The following is a 17,600-nucleotide window of genomic DNA, read 5'->3' on the forward strand; positions in this document are numbered from 1 at the left end:
GCTTAAGCTCTGAGCTTAATCTGGGAATATCCATTACTGATGGTCTATTTGAAGTGTTTATTACAACAAGAAGTCCCCATTTATAAAGTGCCCATAATTTTGTGTCATTTAATTATCAGGATAAAATTATCAATTGTTAAACACTCAAAGTCTGAAGGTTGGTTACACTTTTAAAACTAATTTTTTGGTGTTTGTTCAAATTCCTCCTATCTGTTAATTTGTCACTGAAAGATTTTTTTTAAGACTATCCAGTTTGAAATTCCTATCCAAATAAACCTACCTTTAATGTAGCCACAGTTCCATGCATTAAGTTATGGAGATAAACTCACATTTCCAAAAAATGTTCCTTAACTAAAACATAGACACAACTTTTATAAAATGGGTCAAAATCAAATTTCAAGAGTGAGTTGTTTCCTTAATGTTTCCTTAAATGAACTGTTGACAAGTCTTTGGAACATTGAAGTATTAAATTTGGCTTCCTTCACAATAAGGCTTCTTCTGTTCAGATTGTTAAAATCTAGTCCCCACACAACCATAGATCCAGAGTTTTCATTTTTGTTCCAAAATGTCATTGGAAGGGATTTTGTCCTTGCAAACTGCATAAAATTTACAGTAGAATATTTGTAAAAGCAGAATGCTGAAATAGATCTGCTTTGATTCCTTGGTAAAGAGAAAAGAAGGACAAGAAGCTTTGGCTTCTATTTACCCTGGCATTAACTGAACATAAGCTTTAAAATTACTTTTTGGTGTACAAACAGTGTGGTTTCCCCATCAAAAGGTTATTTGTTATAAAAGAGCTTTATTCTCTAAGACATTGGGTACATTCACTTTTTAATTATAGCTGCCAAACTCTGGGCCAATGTGAGGTCAAAATCATGTCTTTTTATGATACTCTTTTTCCTGATTATAAAAGTAATAACAAGTGCAACAGAATCAATTTCTTTCCCAGGGGATTCTCTGACGTTAACTGCATCATGAAAAAATTAACCATAAATGGATGCCCTGATTTTGCCCTTTTAATGCATTGAAAGCTTCTTCAAATATTACAGTGTGGTACAGAGAGACTATTTGGGGTAAGAATAGAATTGTGTTGTTACTTTTATTGTTCCTATAGTTCTTTTTCATATTCCTCTGGCACTGAATGAATGAGTGAATATATGAATGAATAAGTAAATGAGTTTTTATTTTATTTTCTTTTGCCCTGCCAAATGAGCGGGCAACAAAATACAGGGGCAATCAAATACAAATTTTACATCACTTCAGGGTTTATTGCTGAGAGTTGCAGAGGAATATCAGGAACACAGTGACTAAGTATGAGAATTTTTATCACTTAAATTATCAATATTTCATTATTAAGACTATTAGAGATATCAAATCAATTTTCGCTACAGATTCTGGTTTTCAATGTATCCCTACTGATTTAATTCCTTAATTTCTGATTTCACAGAGGGAAGGTGAACAAATCCTAAAATAAAGTGGTTTGTGCTCAAATTTCAGTGTCAAATTAAGTTTTTATATACATATTTTCATAGAGAAATGAAAGTTTTGAACATTAGGCGATATTGAAAGAGGAAATCTTTTTTTTAAGTTCACAAAGCTTCTCACCGTAAAGTCAGAGCAAAGCTTGAGCGTTTGCACATAGGAATTTCCTATATAAGCCATAGTAGAGAGCATGGAAAAATGTAAGAAAAGGTACAAGTCAAAGGGAAAAGACCAATCTCTGGTGTTGGGAAGTGGTTGGAAGGATTTGGAGGAGAGGACACCATGATGCAGAAACAACTTCTCCTTCACTCAACCACTCAAGCCAACTCCAAAAGAGGAGATAGGATGTTCTAATGAGAGATGATAAAGCACAGGGAAGGTGACAGGGATCCTGAACCCCTAGGCTCTTTTTGTGTCCTGCTTCCCGTTTAAAAGCTGAGAGGACACTATGGCATAGGGCACATTAACACATCATTGTTCCGCTGATGCAGAGCAAAAGTAGAGATTTCAAATGTTAAACAGTGTAGGACAGTTCCCCATGACCTTTATGGCACACACAGTGGTTCTTGAGGGCTTAGAGAGAGAGTATAGAAATAATGAGAAGGCTGGTGAACTATGATTTACAGAGTAGCACTATTGCAGGACACCCAGTGACATGAAGGCACCTGGGACTTCTCCATGGATCCAGCATGGACTGAGGACACAGCAGGCCCACTAAGGACCTTTCTTCACCACATCAGGACAGGTACTCTTTGCCCTGCAACACACTGTACCATCTTGGGAAAGAAAAGGGGGAGAGAAGACCCTTCCAGATGGGAGGAACTTTGAAATGACTAAACGACAGTAACAACAGAAATAAATATTGGCTTACCAAGGTTAAGGTTTTATTTTTCTTCTCTCTTTTTTCCTCTCCTTAATCCTGAGAAAGGGTTCTTGAGATCACAATGAGATCAATTATAGAAAATAAACCATGTCACAATTTAACATATGTGAGTTATAGTGTGTAAATTCTGACCACACTAAAGCAACATTACTCATACATTCCACGGCAGTCCCCCGAGCCCTGCTTCCATTCTTTGCTGAGGGACTGTAGCAAGGTAATATTAACATTCCCAGGCTAGCAGATGATTTCTTGGAGAAAAAGTCAACTTGTTCATTGAGTAAACTCTCATAGTTGTGAACATACATAACTTTCTCACAAAAAGAACAATAAGGGCCAATCATTTACAAGGGTTAAATCATTTCAGTATTATTGGTTACAATTTTAAATACAAGTCTAGAAAAATGAAAAGGTATACTCAAGGCCATAAATACAAAAGAAACTAATAAAAGCTTTTGGAAATAGTTTAGAAAAGTTGTATCAACATGAATGTTATTTTTGGAAAACAATGGCAGTGCTAAATTAATGTATATTGTGCAAATATTTCTAAGTATCAATTACATTAAATAGTAACACTTGATAGAGTTATAGAACTCTTTTTTTGTTATTTTTATGGTAGCATAAAGCTAATTTTTTAAGACAATTGTGTTCCAGACCAAAATATGCTAATAAAGTTCAATGATAAAAAATGTTTTAGATTTCCTTCTATTTTGCCTATTTTACCATATAAGCGCACTGACAGAATGAAAAGCAAAGTGAAAATTTCTGCATTTTCATAAATATAATTTCCTGAATTATTCAAAGAAATAAACAACCTTAATTTTTTATTTGTAGAGTATTTTTCCAGGTAGTTCTGATGTCCTTTTCCAATCCTGCGTTTCAATTATCTGGATAATGCACTTAGACTTGACTTTGCCAGTGAAAATAAGCCCCAAAAGATGGAGAAATACATAACTTTTAGATCTCAAGTTCCTAACCCATAAAATCAGGAATTTAGATTAAAAAATAGGTAAATATTTAAATGTTCTAAAGTTCTATGATTTTGGGATCCTTTTAAATTTATCTATATTAATCTTCATTACTTACACTAAAATCAGAGGAAACAATCATACACACACACACGTCATTGCAGTCATATACATTATATCAGCATACTTCTGTTATTTTAAAGCTCCATAAAAATTATGTAAGGAATTGTGTAAATCTTTAGTTCTGTAGTAGAAAAAACACAACTAAACTGAACTTTAAAAATCAAGAAAGGGCCCATGTAGCCATCTGGTGGCTACTTAGAAAAATACATCCAAATCTTTCTAGCAATATCATTGAAAATTAGTACATTAAAAAAAAAAATCATTCTTTTACTAATTTAACATTTGAATAGTTCTAAAGATAATCTAAAGCATTTTAATTTCTTATATATGTATATTTGCTTTTAGATGTTTCTTTAAAGCATAGTTTTTTCTCATTCTATTGTATACTAATTACTAGAAAATAAACATCATTGTCTTTGTTATTCATCATAAATTTTGTCATCATAACATTTTCAACATAGTAGCTTCTTTAAAATACAAGCTCCAGATGGACTAAACACATAAAGTTGAGTATTTATGGATGAACATTTTATAAAAACTACTATATATTACTCATATTTATATAAAGGATTTTTCAATCAATATACATATTTTAATACATATACATAATTAAGTACCAGGATCCATAATCATACAAAAAAGCATAGTCCAGGTTTTATAGATAACATAAAGAAATATCTGAATGACAATATGTAAACATATCCTAAATTATTAAACTTGACTAATATTAAAAAATTAAAGAGAAAGATTATATGTTGTGTAAAGATAGTTGCAGGAAACAAATTTACCAATGTATTGTTTTTAGATACTGTAGCTCACTTACAAAATTTTACAAATATTGTGAGTATGTCTTTTAGAAAAACAGACATTCTTTTCAATGTAGCTTTTTTTAAGCAATAAAATAAAAGCAACTTTATAATGGAATATGACCATGATAAAATGAAAAATAATATTATGAATATTCTTAATGAGGTTTGGAAAGCAGAAGCAAAATGAATGTGTAATTTTGCCAGAGATACCTTTTGCTATATGTCTATGTAAAAAAAAAAGGAGAGACAAAGAAAATAAGTGAAAAGTTATGAAAAAAAATACACGCAGTATATTTTTTCCTGAAAGACAATATTCTCAATATATTAAAATATAAGGGTTGTTCAAAAAGCAAGTTTATAAGGTTAGCAGAGCATTTGCATAGCACAATAATTTTATTGCTAGTAAAATATTTTGCTAGACATTTTTGACATCATTGCTTATGAAATGTAATGCAATGTTTATTTAAATATGGAGGCTTGTCTACACATATTACCCAGATGAAATCCTTGCTCAGAACTGATTTTCAAATGTGTAACATTTTTCTCCTGTGTAATTTCATTGCTAACTTTATGAATGATAAATTTTTCAGTCAGTAAAATGTATAGAAGCAATACACAAAGTTTTAGTAAGGTGATGATGGAAATTTAAAAGACAATCTGATAACCAAAAAAACATTAAAATAATCAACACTAATTTTTTTTTCAACTCTAATATTTCAGTCTAGAAATGTTAATGTTAATAAGTTCTCACTAAAACTTGTGACTTTTAGACTCATTCTACAGAAGTAACACATGTTGAAAATGATCAAGACTGGTTCAATTCCTGACTTGTGAGTGCAGTTCTTCCTGCTCAAGCCAAGAGAAACATGGAAACAACACATTTTAAGGATACAAAAGAATAAGCTAATATGTGTGAAAAGAACTAAAATTATATATATGAAAGAGAGATTTATTGCTAACACCTACCTAAGCTTTTCAGCCAGAATATTGCTATAACAAGAGTTTTGTGACTTTAATACCATCCTCAGTACCATGGGGTATTTTTGTTTGTATGTGTGTGTTATGTGTGGTTTAATGAATAGATGGAAGCAGATGCTAAAGTCAGATATTCCTGCTCTAAATGTCAACTCTACTGCTTTAATCCCTTGAAAATAATAAGAAAACATTTGTAATTTTTTATTGTGAAATTAGAGAATGCATTATATATATATATATATATATATATATATATATATATATATATATGCATATATTCATTATATATAAATGAATAATTATAAAGCGAATAATCAAATAGCTACCACACAGGTCAAGTAGAATTTTGCCTATAACCAAAATTCCACCATTTGCTCCTCTCACATTTCTTGTTTTTTTCGATAATTTTCCCATCTCAGCATGAACACTTCACAATATATTTTCCTGGCTTTGATTTTCACAAATATGGAATCATATATGAATTCATTTGTGTCTTGATTCTTTCTCTCAACATTATGTTTGTGGGAATTATTCAAGTTGTATGTAGCTGAGGTGGGTTCCTTTTCATGGTGGTATAGAGTTTGAATCAATGTGTATGTGTATATACATATATAGTCATGTAAGATGTATATAATTTTTTCCTGAAATTTTGGTAACATGTCATGTGTAAAAGCATTGGGGCATATAATTGTCATTGGGTGGAGAATTTTAGTTATGAATTCAACTTCTTTAATTGATGCGGAGCTACTCAGATTATTTTATATCTTCTTCTACAATTTTGCTAAATTGTGTTTTTCCCAATATTGTCTATTATCTAAGTTGAGAAATTTGCTGCACAAATATGTTCATAATGTTCCCTCTGATTCCTGATATTGACAATTTCTAGCTTCTCTCTGTAGAAACCGTAATTATGTTCCCTCTGATTCCTGATATTGATAATTTCTAGCTTCTCTCTCTTTTCCTGAGGGGGCGAGGTGAATCTTTCTAGAAGTTAATCAATTTTATTAATCTTTGCAAAAAGCCAATTTTAATAATTTTCTTTAGTGTTTTTCTGTTTTCCATTTCATTGACTTATGCTTTCATATTTATTATTTCTCTCCTTGTACTTACTCTGTGTTTAATTCATTGTTTTCTAGTTTCTAGAAAGTTTGTAAACATTTTGTATTTTCTACTGTGGTCTTTAATGGACACATATCTATTGCACATATTTATGGGGTACAGAGTTACATTTCAATACATGTATGCAGTGTGTGATGATAAAATCAGGGTAATTAACATAGTCATCACAAAAAATTATCATTTCTTTCTGATGAGAGCATTTGAGCTCTTGTCTTCCAGCCAATCGAGAACATACAATAAATTATTGTTAATTATAGATGCCTAGCACTACTGACGAGCATTAGAACTTATTTGTCCTATCAGGCTGTGATTTTGTATCTGTTTAACCAAACTCTCCCTATCCCTTCTTTCCCCACCCTTCCCAGCATCTAGCAACCACAATTCTATTTTGTTTTTCCTTTAGCTCCTGCATACGAGTGAGAACATGCAGCACGTATCTTTCTGCGCCTGACATATTTCACTTCATGTCTTCCAGGGTCATCCACGTTGCTGCAAATAACAGGATTTTATTCGTTTTTATGGCTGAGTAGTATTCTATTGTGTATATACACCACATTTTGTTTGTCCATTCACCTGTCCATAGACAGATGATTTTGTATCCTTGGCTATAGTGAATACTGCCGTAATAAACATAGGAGTGCAGCTATCACTTCGGTGTGCTAATTTCTTTTCCTTTGGGTAAATACCCAGCAGTGGGATTGCTGAGTCATACGGTAGCTCTATTTTTAGTTTTTTGAGAAACCTCCATACATTTAAAATAAATTCTTTACTAATTTAAATTCCCGCCGACAGTGTATAAGAGTCCCACTTTCTCTGTATTCTCACCAGCATTTATTTTCTGTCTTTTTGATATTAGCCATTCTGATTGGGGTGAGATGATATGTCATTATGGTTTTGATTTGCATTTCTCTGATGATTAATGATGCTGAACATTTTTATATACACGATGATCATTTGTATGTCTTCTTTTTTTCAATATTTTTGGGAGGAGGGGTGACTGGCTAGTACAAGTAATCAAACCCTTAGCCTTGGTGTTACAAGGCTGTGCTCTAACCAGCTGAGCTAACTAGCCAGCTCCTGGTGTCATCTTTTGAGAGATGTCTATTCAGGTCATCTGCGTACTTTTTACCCAGATTATTTGTTCTGTTGTTGTTAAGTTCCTTGTATATTCTGGATACTAATTCCTTGTCAGATGAATAGTTTGCAAATACTTTTCTCATTCTGCCAGTCGCCTCTTCACTCTGTTGATTGTTCCTTTGCTGTGCAGAAGGTTTTTAGTTTTATGTAATCTCATTTGTCTATTTTTGCTTTTGTTGATTGTGCTTTAGAAGTCTTCTCCATAAAATTTTTGCGCAAACCAATGTCTTGGAGTGTTTCCCTTGTTTTCTTCTACCAGTTTTATACTTTTAGGTCTTACATTTAAGTCTTTAATCCATTTTGAATTGATTTTGGTATATGGTGAGAGATAGGAGCTTACTTTCTTCTGCAAATGGACACCAAGTCCCAGCACCATTTATTGAAGAGACAGTTTTTTCCTCAATGTATGTTCTTGTTTCCTTAAAAAAGATCAGTTGGCAGTAAATACATGGGTTCATTACCAGTTTCTCTGTTGTGTTCCATTGGTCCATGTGTCTGTTTTTATGCAAGTACCATGCTTTTTGGATTACTATAGCTTTGTAGTATATTTGAAAGTCTGTAGTGTAATGCTTCCAGTTTTATTATTTTTGCTCAGGATTGCTCCAGCCATTTGGGGTCTTTGTAGTTACATATGAATTTTAGGCTTGTTTTTTCTATGTTTGTGAAAAATGTCATTGGTATTTTGATAGAGATTGCATTGAATATGTAGATCACTTCAGATAGTATGGTCAAGATAGTGATATCTTAAAGATATTAATTTTTCCAGTTCATGAACATGGATGTCTTTCCACTTTTTGGTGTCCTCTTTAATTTCTGTCATCAGTGTTTTGTAGCTTTCATCATACAGATCTTTCACCTTCTTGATTAAATTTATACCAGGTATTTTAGGTTTTAGCTAGTGTAAATGGGATCACTCTCTTGGTTTCTTTTTCAGGTAGCTCATTATGTGTATAAATGCTACTGATTTTTTTTTCCTTTTTGTCTTTTTTACTGACTGGTAACAGGATCGCAACCCTCGGTGTTGCGCCCGCACCGTGCTCAGCCAGTGAGCGGGAACCGGTCTCCACATGGGATCCGAACCCTCGGCGGGAACGCTGCCGCACTCCCAAGTGGTGCACTCTCCAGTGCGCCACCGGGCCGGCCCAAATGCTACTGATTCTTGTGTGATTTTGTATCCTGCAACTTTACTGAATTTATCAGTTCTAAGAGTTTTTTGGCAGAGTCTTTAGGTTTTTCTATATGCAACATCATGTTGTCTGTAGAGACAACTTGACTTTCTCTTTTCCAATTTGGATGCCCCTATTTCTTTCTTTTGCTTAATTGCTCTGACTAGAATTGCAAGTACTATGTTGAGTAAAGAGTGGTGAAAGTTGGCATCCTTGTCTTGTCCCTGTTCTTAGAGGAAAAGCTTTCGACTTTTTACCATTCAGTATGATGTTAGCTGTGGGTTTGTCATTTATGGCCTTTGTTGTGTAGAGATACTTTTCTTCTAAACCTAATTTGTTGAGAATTTCTATCCTGAAGAGATGTTGAATTTTACCAAATGCTTTTCTATGTCTATTGAGATGATCATATGTTTTTTGTTCTTCATTTTGTTTGATGCAATGTATCATACTTTTGGATTTGTACATGTGGAAACATTTTCACATCCTGGGGATAAATTCCACTTGATCATAGTGTATAATCTTTTGGATGTGCTGTTGAATTCTATTTGTTAGTATTTTGTTGAAGATATTTGCATCTATGTTCATCAGAAATATTGGCCTTCAGTTTTCTTTTTTTGTTGTGTTCTTGTGTGATTTTGGTATTAGGTGATCTGGACCTCATAAAATGAGTTTAGAAGAGTTTCCTCTTCTTCCTTATGTAATCTTTAAATCATAAGTTTTCCTCTAAGCATTGCCTTAGTCACAACCACAAATTTTTTATATGTTGTATATTGTCACCATTTAGTCTGAAATATCTTTCAATTTCCCTTCTTATTTCTTTTTTGATCCATGTATTCTTCAAAATTGTCTGGCTTAGTTTCCAAATATTTCTTCATTTTAATTATCCTTTGGTTATTGGTTTCTAATTTAACTTTATTGTGCTCAGAGAATATACTCTATATAAGCTTTATTCTTTTATGTTGTTAATAGTCATTTTGGAGTTCAGTATATGATCTATCTTTATTATTATTTCATGTATGCTTGAAAAAATGTGTGTTTGTACTTATACAATGTTTCATGTACTGTTCTATGTCAGTTGAGTCAGTTGATTACAGGTGCTGTTTAGATTTCTGGTTTTTTATTTTTCTATCAGTTGCTGAGAAAAGTGTCCAAAATCTTCAACCCTAATTGTATTTTTTTCTAGTTCTCTCTTTAATTCCTTCAATTTTTTCCTTCATATGCTATTTTTAAGCTCTGTTATTACATGCATTTGTATTTGCAATCTGTATGTTTTCTCTATAAGTTAACCTTTTTATTTTTATTAAATTTTTCTCTTTATCTCTAATAATATTCTTTGTTTAAAATGTCCCTCTTTATCTCTGATAGTATTTCTTGTTTATTGGTTTTAATTTAGCCATGCCTTCTCTCTTATAATTACTGTTTGTATAGCACAGTTCTTTTACTTTTAACCTTATGTGCATCTTTGTATGTAAAATTCATTTTTTAAAAAGAACATATAGTTAGATTTTGCTTTTTAAATAACCTGTCAATCTCTGTATTTTAATTAGCATGAGTAGTCCACTTATATTTAATGAAATTATTGATATGATTAGATTTAAGTATTTTGTTGTTTGGTTTCTATTTTTCCCATCTGTTCTTTGCAGTCTTTTTTACATCAACTGAAGGAAAATGGTTGCCCTTTAAAGATTTTTTAAGATTACAAAACAAGAAGTCTGAAGTTCCCAAATCAGGACTATAGGGTACCTAATGATTTCCTACTGAAACTCTTGCAAAATTGGCCTTACTTAGTAAGAGGAATGAGCAGAAACATTGTCATGGTAAAGAAGGACTCTTTGGTGAAACTTTCCCGGGTGCTTTTCTGCAAAAGCTTTGTCCGACTTTTTGAAAACACTGTCATAGGAAGCAAATGTTATCATTCTTTCACTCTCCAGAAAGTCAACAAGAAAATGTCTTTGCGCGTCCAAAAAACGTTGCCATGACCTTTGCTCTTGACCAGTACTCTTTTGCTTTGACTGGACTACTTCTACATTGTGATAGCCATGGTTTTGATTGTGCTTTGTCTTCAGGATCATATTGGTAAATACATGTTTCATTTCCTGTTACAACTATTCAAAGAAGTGCATCAGGATATTAATCCCATTTCTTTAAAATTTCCATTGAAAGCTCTGCTCTTGTCTGCAGCTAATAGAGGTGCAACTCTTTTGGCACCCATCTAGCTGAAAGCTTGCTCAATGTTATTCAGTCGGAATTGTGTAAGCTGAACAATTGAGATGTCTATGGTGTTGGCTGTTGTTTCTGCTGTTAATCATTGGTCCTTTTCAACTTAGGTAGGAACAAGATTAATTTTTTCCTCACAAATTAACAAGGATGGTCTGCTGCTGAAGGCTTCAAATTCAACATCTTCTTGTCCCTTCTTAAAATGAGTTCTCCATTTGTATATTGCTGATTTCTCTGGGGCATGGTTGCTATAAACTGTTTATAAAGCACGAATGATTTCACCTTTCTTCCACCCAATCTTCACCATAAATTTGATGTTTGTTCTTACTTCAATTTTAAGAGAATTCATGTTACACTTTGGGACTCATTACAAACTGATGTCTTAGTCTTCTTAGTGCCTCAAACTAGATCCTACTCAGACATGGTATAACAAGTTAGTATAAGTTCACCTTGTGGCAAAAAATTTTGAAATCCGTGCATAGATTTTTTATAATAAGCATTTTCCAAGAGCTTTTTGAAGACCTCTGTTATATATATATATACACACATATATATGTGTGTGTATGTATGTATATATGAATGTGTGTGTGTGTGTATGTATGTTTAAATTCTCAGGTGATGCTCTCCTAGAATGTCCACTCCTCTCTTGGAATACCATATTTTTTCACACAGTGTATCCATCTTTTTCTCTAAATTCTTTATGTATTTACAATAGTTGTTTAAAAGATCCTGCATTTTTTCTTATTTATTGTGACATTTTCCTGATTCTTTGCTGTTTTGTTACTTTTAATTGTATGCTAAACATTGTGTATAGAATAAGAGTGCAAATTAAGATATAATTTTGTTTTATTGAATTTTGTTTATTTCTCAGAAAGTGCAAGCCTTTTTCTCTGCTGGCAATTAGGGTGAAGAGCTACTTATTTAGATAACTCCCTAATTTAGATAAATTGAATTGAACTAAGCCAGAGTTGTAGTTTTTAGTTCAATTGAATTTGACAATGATCAGAGGAATTCCCAACTTCCAATGTTGTTACTATTTTGATCCCATCAGTATTTGAGGTGGAAATGAGTCAGACTGAAATTTCAGATATTTTTAAACCAAGGATTGGAATCCACATGTGACAACCTATGATTAAATATGGTTCTGTGTAATATCTGTCTGCTTCTCTCCAAAGCCACTTTTTTGGAAGGGGTGGGGTCAAATTCAAGTTTGTATTGGGAAGGGCCAGGAGAGAATTTTCAGGTAGAGCAATTTGTTCTATGCTTGGGACTCTTTCAGATTCTGTTCATCTGTATTAGTCCCTTTCCGTTGCTTATAACAAAATAGCTGGAACTGGGTGATTTATACAGAAAAACAAAATTTATTGCTTACAGTTTCGGAGGCTGGGAAGTCCAAAGTCCATCTGGTGGTGGTGACAGTGTCCCAGGGGTCTCACATTGCAAGACGGTGAGAGCAGAGAGAGAGAAAAACAGACTCTCCTCTTCTTTTAAAGCCCTGAGAACCACACCCCTGACCACCATTTTTAATCCTTTCACTACTGCACAGTCCTACAACCCAATCACCTCTTCAAGGCTCCACCTTTCAATTAGCATACTAGGTTTTCACACCCTCTAAACAGTCACAGTGGGAGCTAAGTTTCTAATATGTAAATCTTGGGGGACACAATTCTAGCTTCAGTGAGTTTCAGGGGGATGTAATTCAATCCACTACATTCTGCCCCTGACCCCCCAAAACTCATGTCTTTTCACATGCAAATGCATTAATTTCATCCCCAAAGTATTAACATGTTTCAACTCAAAAGTCCAAAGTTCAAAGTCCCATCTGTGAAATCAATACAAATTATCTAGTTCCAAGGTACAATGGTGGGACAAACATAGGTTACATATTCCTGTTGCAAAAGGGAGAAAGAGGCCAAAAGAAAGTTGTAGCAGCTCCCAAACAAGTCTGAAATTCAACAGGGCAGGTACTAAATCTTACAGCTGGCAAATCAGATACCTTGATTCCATGTTCAACCTCCCCTGCACACTGGTGTGGGAGTTGGGTCCCTAAGTCCTTGGGCTGCTCCACTCCTACAGCTTTCCTGGTCTCAGGCCACACTTCATCTCTCCCAGGTTGGTGTTCCACTCTGGTAGCTTCACAGGTCTGGGGTCTCCATGGTGGTCCCACTCTCACAGCTCCACTAGGCATTGTTGTTGGGGTTTCCCTGCTGCAACTCTGACTCCACATTTTTGCTCAGCATTGTTCTAGCAAAGTCTGTCTATGGTCACTCTACCCCTGTGACAGATCTCTTCCTGGGCCCCTAGACTTTTACATATATCCTTTGAAATCAGGGTGAAGTCGAAGCCTTCCCAGCTCTGGCATTTTGTGAGCCTGCAGACCTAATACCACGGTGGTCTCTGCCAAGGCTTCTGGCTTGTATTTCCCAAAGCTGCATATTCAGCCACACCTGGGGCCAATTTAGCCACAGCTGGAGCAGCCAAATAGCTGGGGTGCTGGTGTGGGGAGCAGCATCCCTAGGGGGCCCTGGGCAAATCCATGCAGGGCACCTCAGACCTGTTCCCAAGATTATTTTGTCTCCCTAGGTCTTTGGGCCTGAAATGGAAGGGTTGGCCCCAGAGGCTTCTGCAATGCCTTCAGGGCCTTTTTCTCCTTCTCTTGAATTTTGGAGGGAGATAATTCAATTCACTACATCATCTCTTTAGCCCACATTGTTGGCTAAGGCTTAGCTGGTATCTATTCCTGGAAGAGCTTCTCTTATGTCAGGCTTTTTCTCTGTCCACGTCTATCTAAACAAGATGCCCATCCCTAGTAATGGAAGCTGATGCTGTGGTTCTCTGCTCACCAAATGGAGAGCTTATTTTACCCTGGACTTCAATTCTTTGAGCCTTCCTTATATCCACTGTTCTTTGCTAGCTGCATAGAAAATTGCGATTTTTATTTTGTCTGTGTTTTCCTGCTGCCATGGAAGCAAGGGTTTCTCACATATTTCCACATCCTAAAAGGAATGTGATTTATCTGTGTCCATATTAGACACAACATAATACTGATCCAAGAAAGTGAGATGCAATAAAATTTTGGAGAATTTCTTTTATCAAAAGTTTTAAAAGAATAAATATGCTTTACCCAATAGATTATTTCAAGTGTGTTTGCCTGTTTTTCTGACTCCACAGATACCTCACTGTTTCAATCACTGCAACTTTAGAGTTAAGTATTGATAATTGTTAGGGCAACTTCCTTCTTCCTTTTTTTCTTCAGGAGTGTAATGATTTTTCTTGGCTTTTTGGCTCTTTATCAAAACATCCATTTATTAAACTTGGTTAATATTAGTTGTATTTTTGGAGGAATTGAAATAAACACATTAGTTTATGCCACAGTATGAATGACTAGTAATCTTTTAAGAAACTTAATGTTTTAAAAGAAGAAACTTATTATCCCTAATGAAACTAAGATAAAGAAATTTTCAGGTAATACGACAACATGAGCTAGCACTTCTCAGTTAAAGACTATGTATATGATTGAAACTTACATGCATATTTCAGATAGTCTTTCTGTCTCTACTCCTTTGCTTATGCACTTACATAAGCAAAGAGAGAATTATTTTTTCTTCTTTACCAAAAAATTTTATCCTCCTTTCAAAATCAAGATTTCATACACCATGATTCATATTTTTATGACTACATCTGTTATAGACTGAATGTTTATGTCCCCCCCAAATTCATATGTTGAAACTTAATCCCCAAAGTGATGTCATTTGGAAATAAGACCTTTGGGAAATTCCACCTTCATGAATGGGATTGATGTGTATATTAGTCCATGTTGTGTTGCTATAACAGAACTCCCTGTGACTGGGTAATTTATAAAGAACAGAGGTTTATTTGGCTTACAATTCTGGGACGGCTGTGTCTGGCACAGACCTCAGGCTACTTCTACTCATGGCGGAAAGCGGCAGGCAGCCAGTGGGTACAAGATCACATGGCAAGAGGAAGCAAGAGAGAGAGAGAGAGAGGAGGTGCCAGGGTCTTTTAAACAACCAGCTCTCATGAGAACTAATAGAGCAAGACCTCACTCATTAATTCTCCCACCTAGGGAGAGCATTAATCCATTCATGAGGGATCCACCCCTGTGACTCAAACAGCTTCCCACACTGCCACATTAGGAATCAAGTTTCCACCTGAGTTTTGGAGGGGACAACACATCCAAACTCCATCAATGTGCTTGTAAAAGAGGCCCAAAGAGCTTCTTTATCCCTTTCTGAAAAACAAGGACACAGGGAACTGTGAAGAACTGAAAGAAATAAATTTCTGTTTTTTGAAGGTACTCAGTATATGACATTTTGCTATAGCAGCCCAGACAATCTAAGACATCATCACATACATATCTCTCACTTTAATGAACTTTTATTGAACTTTAGTTATGTAATTTTATGTTCTCTTGTTCTATAACTCTTTCATATACATCATACATTCATATAACATGAATCTCATGTTATAAAATTTTCAGTTGTAAGTGACAGAAATTCAACTCAAAATAACTTAAGTACAAAAGGAAATGTTTTGGTTCACATAACAAAAGCACAGGGAAAAAGGAGTAGAGTATATTTCAGTAACGAAAGTCTGGAATTCTAACAGAATCAGCACTGCCTTATCTTTCTCTTCTTTTTTCTCTTTACCACCCGTCTTCCCCCACCATCACTAGGCTAGCCTTTTTTTCAACATTTATTTGTACATATTTGTGGGGTACAGTGTGTTGTTTCAATACATGTGTATACTATATATTGATTCACTAAGGGTGAATAGCACAGCATTGCACCCATTAGTCCATCACTTCCCTCTTTCCACTCCATCTCTCCTCCCAGCCTCTGGTAACAATTACTCTACTCCCTACTTCTATTTTTAAAGATTCTACTCCCTACTTTTTTTTAAAGATTCTACTCATGAGTAAGATCTTGTGGGGTTGTTGTTCTGTGCCTGGCTTACTTCACTTAACATGATGGTCTCCATCCATATTGCTGCAAATGACAGTATTTCATTTTTTTAAATACCTAAACAGTATTCAATTGTGTATATTTACTGCAGTTTTTTTAAATCCACTCATCCTTCGATGGGCATTTAGGTTGATTCCATCTCTTGATTATTGTGAATAGTGTTGCAATAAAAGTGGAAGTGTAGGTGTCTCTTTGAAATATCAGTTTCATTTCCTTTGGATATATACCCAGTACTGGGATTGCTAGGTCATAGGGTAGTTCAATTATTAGTTCTCTAAGGAAACTTCATACTGTTTCCCACAGTGACTGTACCAATTTACATTACTGCCAGCAATGTAAGAGAGTTCCCTTTTCTCCGCATACTCACCGACATAGTTATTTTCTGTCTTTTTTATAATAATCATTCTAACTGGAGGAAGATGATATCTCATTGTGATTTTGCTTTGCATTTCTCTGATGAGTAGTGATATTGAGAATTTTTTAACATGCCTGCTAGACATTTGCATGTCTTCTTTTGAAAAATGTCCATCAGGTCCTTTGCACATTTTTAAAATTGGGTTATTTGTTATTTTGCTGTTGAGTTGTTTGAGTTCCTTATATGTTCCTTATTTGTTCTTATATGTCAAGGGCTAAGAAGCCCTTTGTCTGATATGTAGTTTGCACAGTTCTCCCATTCTTCAGGTTGTTTCTTCTTTTGTTGATTGTGCCCTTAGCTGTGCAGAAGATTTGAGTTTGACATAGTCCTAGTTGTTTATTTTGACTGTAGGTATCTGTGCCTTTGCAGTCTTGTTCAAAAAAGCATTGCCTACTTTCATTTCTTGTAGTGTTTTCCCTGTTTTCTTCTAGTAGTCCCATAGTTTGGGGTCTTAAATTTAGTTCTTCAATCAATTTTAACTTGATTTTTGTGTATGGGGAGATAGAGGGGTCTAGTTTCAACCTTCTGCATGTAGACATCCATTTTCCCCAGCACCATTTATTAAAGAGGCTGTCCTTTCCCCAGTGTATATTTTTGGCACCTTTGTTGAAAATCAGTTGGCTGTGAATGTGTGAGTTTATTTCTGTACTCTCTATTCTGTTCCATTGGTCAATTTGTCTGTTTTTATGCCAGAACCATGCTATCAGCTACTATCGCTTTACAGTATGTTTTAAACTCAGGTAGTGTGATGGCAACAGTTCTGCTTTTTGTTTGCTTGTTCAAGATTACTTTGGCTATAGGGGTCTTTTATGGTTTCATACAAATTTTAAGATTGTTTTTTCTATTTCTATGAAGAATGTCATTGGTATTTTGATAAGGATTACACTGAATCTGTAGATTTCTTGGGGTAATATGGAAATTTTGATAATATTAATTCTTCCAACCCATGAACATGGGATATCATTCCATTTATTTGTGTCCACTTCAGTTATTTTCACCAATGTTTTATAGTTTTTGTTGTAGAGGTCTTTACCTCTTTGGTTAAATTTCCTCCTAGGTATTTTTCTTTCTTTCTTTCTTTCTATTCTTTTTTTTTTTTTTTTTTTTTTTTTTTTTTTTTTTTTTTTTTTTTTTTTTTTTTTTGTAGCTATTGTGATTGGGATTACTTTCTGAATATCTTCTTCAAATATTTTGTTATAGGTGTACAGGAAGGCTACTGATTTTTGTATGTTGATTTTGTATCTTGCCAATTTACTGAATTCATTTATCAATTCTAGTAATTTTGGGGTGGAGTCCTTAGAGTTTTCTATATATGATCATGTCA

This window comes from Galeopterus variegatus, unplaced genomic scaffold (genome assembly GCF_000696425.1).
Source record: "Galeopterus variegatus unplaced genomic scaffold, G_variegatus-3.0.2 Scaffold128, whole genome shotgun sequence".
NCBI classification, from domain to species: domain Eukaryota; kingdom Metazoa; phylum Chordata; class Mammalia; order Dermoptera; family Cynocephalidae; genus Galeopterus; species Galeopterus variegatus.